Source organism: Phacochoerus africanus, chromosome 1 (genome assembly GCF_016906955.1).
Source record: "Phacochoerus africanus isolate WHEZ1 chromosome 1, ROS_Pafr_v1, whole genome shotgun sequence".
In the NCBI taxonomy this organism is placed as follows: Eukaryota; Metazoa; Chordata; class Mammalia; order Artiodactyla; family Suidae; genus Phacochoerus; species Phacochoerus africanus.
Window position 1 is genome coordinate 216,902,074 of NC_062544.1, and position 8,602 is coordinate 216,910,675.

Here is an 8,602-nt window from a genome sequence, read left to right on the forward strand (position 1 = left end):
AGCCAGGCCCCTGGTCACCCAGGAATAGATTCCTTCAGAGGAGGCAAGAGTGTGGAGAGAGGAGGTGTATGTTGTGTTAGGAGACAAACAATCATCTGGTTTGACTATAGCAAAGACTTTCTGTGTTTCTATAGGACAATAGTAGAATAAGGCTGGAGGGCATGGGCCTTGTGGCAGGCTGAGGGTTTAGAGATTGTTAGTAGAGAGTCACCAAAAGTTGCTGAGCAGCAGGATTCACATACTAAGAGCTGTGAATGAGGAAGATGAACACTGAGGATGGATCATAGTGAGGGAACACCAGCAATAGGGAGGACTGTGGGCCTGCAGTCCGTCCAGGTATGAGTCCAGGGCTTGGACCTGGCCGGAGATTGCAGGAGAGCCAGCATGGGGAGGGATGTGAATGAGGCGAAATCAGTAGGTGTTGGAGACTATCTGAGTGGTAACAGGAAGGAGAGTGAAAGATGGTACAGCCATCATATTTTAGGTACTATTTTCTATGAAAAAACATCTATGAAATTTCAAATACGCAGCAAAGTTTAAACAAATGTACGATGAGTACCTATATACTCTCAACCTAGATTCTAAAATTAACATTTTGCTTTTTTTGCTTTGTCATGTATCTCTCCATCCCTTTTCATCCATCCGACTGTCTTGTTTCTGTGATGCATTTCAAAGTAGGTTGCAGGAGTTCCCATCATGGCTCAGCAGTAACAAACCTGATTAGTATCCATGAAGACACAAGTTGTCTCCCTGGCCTTGTTCAGTGGGTTAAGGATCCGGCATTGCCATGAGCTGTGGTGTGGGTCGCAGACGCGGCTCAGATCCTGCATTGCTGTGGCTGTGGTGTAGGCAGGCAGCTACAGCTCCAATTTGACCCCTAGCCAGGGAACCTCCATATGCTGTGGGTACAGCCCTAAAAAGACAAAAAAAAAAAAAAAAAGTAGGTTGCAGACATTGGTACATCTCCCCCTAAATGCTAAGCATGCATACTATTAATAAGATTTCAATAATTGTTTATGTTATTTTTCTTTTGAGATAAAATTTACATACGTGAAATGCACAAATCTTAAGTCTACCGTTGCCTGACTTTTGACAAAAGCATGCAACTCTGCAACCCAATGCCCTTTTAAGGTTTGGACATTAGCAGCATCCCATAAAATTCCTTCGTATTTCTTCTCAGTCAGTCTCTGTCTCAACTCTTCAGAGGCAAACACTATTCAGATTTTTAAACTGTAGATTCCTTGTGCCTTTGCTAGTACTTCATGTAAATGTAATCCTACAGTAGGTACACTTTGGTTTGAAATTTCTGTCACTTGGTATAATGCTTTTGAGATCCATCCATGTTGTTGTGTGTATCATTAGTTCCCTCTTTATTTCTGAATAGTAGTCCATTGTACGGCTGTACCACAGTTGTGTACATCTGTGTACATCATCTGGTGATGGATGCTAGGCTGTTTCCAGTTTTTGGCTATTCTGAATAAAGCTGTCATGAACATCTTGTACAGGTCTTGTTTGGTAGATGTGTTTTTTTCATTTATCTTGGATTAATACCTGGGAGTGAAATATCACTGGGTCATAGGTTAGGTCTGTGTTTTCTGCCTCATAAGTAACCGACAAAGAGCATTTTTATGCTTCCACCATGTATCAGAGTCTGGTCACTCTGCATCCTCATCAACATTTGATAGTGTCAGACTTTTAAATTTTAGCCATTCTAGTGGATATGTAGCAGTATCCTAAAATGGTTATAATTTACATTTCCATAATGATTGATGATTTTAAGAAATTTTTTCGTGTGCTTATTGTTCATTTTTGTATCTTTCTTTCTGAAGTGTTATTCAAATTATTCAGATATTTTGACCATTTAAAAACTGTGTTTTTTTGTCTTTTTATTATAGAATTTTAGGAATTCTTTATTTATTCTGAATACCACTTCTTTATAGATATGTGATTCTAAATCTTCTTCCTATTTTGGCTTGCTTATTCATTTTCTTTCTGTTTTTTTTTTTTTTTTTTCCCCTACTCATTTTCTTAAGTGTCTTCTGATGAACAGAAGTTTTAAATTTTGATAAGATCTAATTTTATCACTTTCTTTGTAAGGCTGGTTTTTTTTGTTTGTTTGTTTGTTTGTTTTTTGTTTTTTTGTTTTTTTTCCCTGTGCCCTAAGACTCTTGCTGACACTCACATTACAAAGATCATCTCATATTTTCTTCTAGAAGATTTATAGCTTTAATTTTTATATTTATATCTATCATTGATCTCATTTAATTTTTGTGTCCAATATGAGGGGGAGTCAAAATTCTTTTTTTCCTCGAATGGATATCCAGCTGTTCCTGCTGCATTTGTTGCAAAACGCTTTCTCTTTTGCTAGGTACTGTTTTTAATCCTCATTTTGCTGATGAAGAAACTGAGACTGAGCTAGATTAAGTAACTTGTTTATCAATCCTGGAGCTGATAAGAGTCAGATCCAGAAGTCGCACCCATAACCTGTATTTTTATCCACTATGCTCTGTTTCCTTCTCATGCCAAAGACTCTGAGGTTTTGATCTGAGTGCCAGGTGGCTCTATGTAAAGCATTGATGGAGAAGTCAGGAAGTGGGGGTGAGTTTCATTTGGGGTCGAGTTGGAGAGCCCATGAGCTACCTGAGTGGGTCCAGTGGGAAGCAGAAAAAGGAGGGAAGGACAAATAGGGAGTGGGGAGGAAAGCTGAGGAGGAGGGCAAGAGGTGCTAAAAAGGGACATTCTTAAAGCCCAACCCAAACTTCTCCTTTTTTGTTTAGCATCAGGGGCTTGGTAGCCTATCATATCAACCCCTGGTCTAGAAGAGCCCGTGAACTAGCAAATCCAACTAGTCTAGAGCTTTAGAATCTAGGTGGTAAGAGTGACATGAGCAGGAGTTGTAAAGCTAGAGAAGAGAATGAGATAAATGGGGCAGTGAGAGTCAGCAGGCATTGTGATCAGAGAGCCTGTTCTCAGACAAACCTGGTTTCAGGCCCTACTCCCAGCCCTGCAGTTCACCACTCATGGAGCTCGTGCAGGTCACTTCATTTCTGCATCTTATTTTCCTCATCTGTAAAATGAGATGATACCAACCTTCCTGAATTCAGTTAGAGAATGGATTGAAGGCCCTTAGCGCAGTATCTGACATAGGCTAAGTGTTCAATATATGACATGTTAGTAATTTTTACTAAGATTCAATATTTTAAGATTGAGGTTAGCACCTTCCATTTGGAAGGCCCTCAGGGAAGCTTGCTGAATGAACAGACAACCTCCAGAGACACAGAGTTCTCCAACTTGAATTGCACAACTTGGCAGTTTGAGAACATGTGGCCAGGAAGTCAGAGTAAGACACTAGGATTGTGCACTGGAGCTGATCTCTAAATACCCAGGTGGCACAGGAGGCCGTCCAGATGGCCAATGCTGAGCCAGCAGGGCCTTAAAGACTTCCTGGGGAAAGACGCAGACTGCTGGCCTGGATTCTGCGTGGGGTCCCTGCTGGCCTGGAGCTATGCTGCTCCTGTAGGCATGACAGAGAGCCCCCAGACAGTGAGTGAGAGAGCAAGCACCCTGCCTACGGGAGGGACGGCACCTTCCAGGGTCGTCGTCCAGTGGATCACAGAAACCCATCTCTGCCTCTGGTTTATGAATATATCCTGCAAGATCTAGCTGCACTTCGAGGAAAGCCCATTTAAATGGAGTTTGTATGATTAATGTTGAGTCTGGGCACCTCCATGTATGCAACAGCAAGCAGCCAATCAGGTATCCCTGGAGGGCTTACCGGGCACCAGGTTCTGTGCTAGGTTAGGACACTGTTCCTGCCCTCCTGGAACTCATGATCCAGTTAGAGAGATCACCACCCCCCACATACAGAAGGGGTCAGTGCCAAATATAAATGGCCAAGCACAGGACATGGCCCGAGGACAGCTTGGGCAGAGCACATGAATAAATGCCTTCTGCACTGGCTGACAAGCCAATGACCGGCATTCAAGCCCTTCAGCATTGCCTCCAACCCACCCCTTCTCCCTTCCAGAAGTAACAACTAACACTTGAGTGCTTCCTTGGAGAGTGGCACTTTAAATGGATTGACTCATTTGCCCCCTCTGCTGACCCTAGGTGAGCTGTTGGTATCCCCATATTTCAGACAAGGAAATGGAGGGTCAGAGACGCCAGGAGACTTAAGCAGGGTCACCCGGCTAGAAGCTATGGTGCCGTGCTGATGACCCAAGAGTCTTGCCCCAGAGCCCACCTTGTCAGGCCCACAGAGGCCAGCTGACTGGTACTTTATGGCTCTCTTCTTTCAAAAATAGAGCAGGAAGGAGAATTCTTGACATTTCCTTTCACGATCTTAACATGTAATCACATGGTGTCCAACTAGTTTTTAACTAAATACATCCTCCTGTGCATTTTGCCCTGGCACTAGTTCAGCTAAAATATTCTTAATTTTGGAAGAGGAGGCAGTAAGACCATTGTGTTTATTGACCAATGTAGGGCACAGCTTTGAGGATCGGAGTATGCCATGAGTGACTATTTTAACAATCCATGGCAGGATGACAGCATCTTGGGCTCAGACACAAGAATTATTCTCAGACAGGGCTTTTTTCAGTGCCATAACTTTAACCAGCTGGAATTCTTTTCCATCCTATTCAACTTCCCGCAGTCAAGAATTTTGCCTTTTATTGGGAAATCTGCATTTCATTGTATAGATAGAACACTATGTCCTTAGCTCCTTGGGTCTCCAAGAGAAGCTGGGTCTTTACTTTATTTCAGGCGCTGGGTGTCCCGAGGGCTCAAATACCAGCGAGTCGGTTTCAAGCATGAGAGGTTGGAGACAGAGCAATGTTCTGATCAAAGAATGTGAGAGGCACACCATCCACCCCAGTGCAACCCAAGCCTTGTACGTGAGCGTGTGGGGAAGGGAAGAGGAGGCACTGCTCACAATGTGGCTTCCGCCAGCCCCCTGGTCACGAGCTCTGTGCTGGGCCTGCTGGGGTGGGTGCTGCTGCATTGTCCACAATGGGACTGCAGAGCTGGGAGAAGGGTGTTGGTGATCAGCATACCAGAAGTCATCATCTAAATCACAGTAGTCCTCTTCCAAGAATGTGTATTATCACCTCTTATTTTGGTGATGCCACGTCGCTCTGAAGGTTTTTGAAGTTTTAGTTTTAGTATAGTGTTTAAGGGTTAGAACAGTTCCTTCTTCCTTCTGAGGGAGAGTTTTGCTTTTTTTTAGCTGCATCTGAAACCACTAAAAATCCCATTACTTAAAAATCTATTTTGGGGAGTTCCCACTGTGGCTCAGTTGGTTAAGAACCTGACACAGTGTCGTGAGGATGCAGGTTTGATCCCTGGCCTCTCTCTATAGGTTAAGGATCTGACACTGCTGCAAGCTCTGGTGTAAGTTGCAGATGTGGCTTGGATCCTGTGTTGCTGTCGCTGTGGTGTAGGCCAGCAGTTGCAGCTCTGATTTGATCCCTAGCCTGGAAACTTCCATATGCTGCAGTGTGGCCCTAAAAAGGAAAAAAAAAAAATGTATTTTTTTATATAAATTTACTGTTTCTACTACCTACAAGAAATTGCTGGTAACAAATTTTTTTTGATAAGGAAAGGCATCTATTAAATATCATGTAGGAGTTCCCATTGTGGCTCAGTGGTTAATGAATCTGACTAGGAACCATGAGGTTGCGGGTTCGGTCCCTGGCCTTGCTCAGTGGGTTGAGGATCCGGCGTTGCCGTGAGCTGTGGTGTAGGTTGCAGACGCGGCTCGGATCCCTCGTTGCTGTGGCTATGGTGTAGGCTGGCGGCTACAGCTCCGATTTGACCCCTAGCCTGGGAACCTCCATATGCTGTGGGAGCGGCCCAAGAAATGGCAAAAAGACAAAAAAAAAAATCATGTATTATTTTTAAAGCCACAGAAGAATATGTGGAGAAGTTTTTCAACTTAAATTTCTTTTTTATGCAATTCTGAATTTTTTTCATTTAAAAAACTTTTATTGAGGTATATGTGATTTACAATGTGTTTATTTCTGCTGTACAGCAGAGTGGTTGAGTTATACATACACACATATCTATTCTTTTTCAAATTCTTTTCCCATATAGATTATCACAGAATGTTGAGTTCCTGGTAACAGAATGGATTGCCCATACCTTACCATCCAGATATTATCAGTCATTTAAACTTTTGTCAGTCTAATGGATAATAAATACTGTCTTATTGTTGATTTAATTTTTACCTACCTCTAGCGAGATTGGATATGCTGCCATGTTTTCTTGGCTATTTGGAAATTATCTGTTCTTGTCCTTGGCTCATTTTTCTATTAAATTACTTGCTATTTTCTTCTTAAGTTATAGAAGCTCTTTATATGATAGTGATATTTGGACAGTCTTTTTAATGTCTTGTATTATTTTACAGCTTCATCTTTTGAACATGGCTTAGATTTTTGGAAATGGCTGGCATTTGGTGTGATTGAGTCAGGTTGAATTATGTGTGAATCTAGTTAAATACTTTCAGTAATAAATACAATTGGCAAAATCAGCTCTGGGACAAGTCAGCTGGTTCCTGCACACAGTTTGCCTTGCAGGAGCGGAAGGTGCAAGTGGACTAGAGAACCTAAGAATAACCTAGTAGCCGTGCTCATTCAGCATGGGAACATCAGTCAGTGTCTTGAACAGAGGGCGCAGAGAGTGTTGCCTAAAGGGGTGACTCTGATACATGGAAGTTATTTATTTATTTTGCTTTTTAGGTTTGCACCTGTGGCATATGGAGGTTCCTAGGCTAGGGGTTGAATAGGAGCTGTAGCTGCCAGCCTACACCACAGCCACAGCAACATGGGATCTGAGCCATGTCTGTGACCTACATCACAGCTCATGACAACGCCGGATCCTTAACCCACTGAATGAGGCCAGGGATCAAACCCACCACCTCATGTTTACTAGCCGGATTCGTTTCCACTGCACCACAGCAGGAACTCCCATGGAGGTTATTTAAAAGGGCTGCTACTCCAGCTAATATTTATTGAGTGACTGCCGTGCGTCAGATGTGCTATGCTTGGGGTAAGAACACTTCTGCCCCTCCAGCTGAGCAGACGTCCCTTAGAGGACAGTGTGTGGAAAGATGATGGAGCACAGCCCTTTCACCCATCCAAATACGGTGTTGCCCCAGCACCTTGAATCCCTGTATCTAATCCAGTCCCCCCGCCGAGTCCCTATAACTAAATATAGTCACATAGAGATTTTCTATCCATCCTTTCTGGTTTTTACTATGAAGCTATTTTGAAAGTAGCATAGAGGACAGTCAAACTGCTTGGTGTCACATCCTGGCTCTGTCATTTCCTAAGCTCTGTGATCCTGTGTAAATAAATTATAAAGCCTCCCTTTCCCTTGGTTTTCTCATCTGTAATACGGAGATCACAGCACCTACACCGTATAGGACGTCAAAAGGGTTAAATGAAGTAATGTACGCAAAGCATTTAGCACGTTTGGTTCCAGGACGGAGTGGGGAGAAGGATTTTTGAGAACCAAGGTCTATGGTTCTCCCAGGCTGAGCAGGGGATTACTAAAGAGGCCAAAGGAGTGGGTGAAAGGGTAGAGCTCATCCACATTTCTGGGGAGCCAGCTCCAGTTTTCCTTTCTCAAGTACTTTGAGGCCTCTCCCTCTCTGGAGACCTCTCAATGCTTCTAAGTCCCACTGCATTTTTCTGCCTATTATATGCCATCTTCAGGGCCAAGGCCAATACCGCAGGATCTGGGCACCACTGCAAGAGATAAAAATAAACTTGACAAGCAGACAAATCCCTAAAGCTTTAGCAGCAGCAGCAGCAGGAAAACTACCAAGCCTCAGGGCACTGACTGAGAAGGGTCCAGGGTCTAGTACCAACAGGGACCCAGAGTTTCTTGTTGCCCCTGATTAAGCCTGTAGCTGAGAGTGGCCAGGTCATAAGCCTCAGAAGCACAAATGGCAGGACTGAGATGGAAGGGGAAAGAAATATATACAGGCCAGGTGACAGCCCCACTGTGGGATGTTTTAAGCTGGACTTGCTTCAGTGTTGAAAACTTTGGGCCATAGCCCATAATACACAATTTCTTTATAGGAAGAACAGGTGTCCTCAGATTGCAATAACAAAAATATTATGGGTTTTGGGTCATATCCAAATTCAAGCTCCATCTTGTGTGACTCTGAGAAATCACTGAATGTCTCTAAGCCTGTTTGCTCTCCTGAAAAATGATGATAACGTTGCCTGCTTTGAAAGACTAGCCGTTGTGAAGTTTAAATGTGTGTGTAAAATGCATTATCATGTATGCAGAAGGTCCCAATTAAATAGGAGCTGTTATTATCAATAAATGCTCAAGAAATATTTGAGTGGGTAGCGTAGCTAAGTGGAAACCTGGCTGTGTTAGGTAGAGTTGGCAAAAAGCAAAGTAAAAAATAAGCACATACGCAAAGTAACCCCCTGGAATTTAGTGCTGAAATCGATGTGCCTCATCTCATCCCACCTGATACCCTGAGGAGACCGGTCCTGGGAAGTTCCCAGTGGATAAACAGATGAGAACGTCATGGTAGTATGTAATAGCGGAGTGCCAAATCGAGTTGTTCCAACTAAAAGTGAAA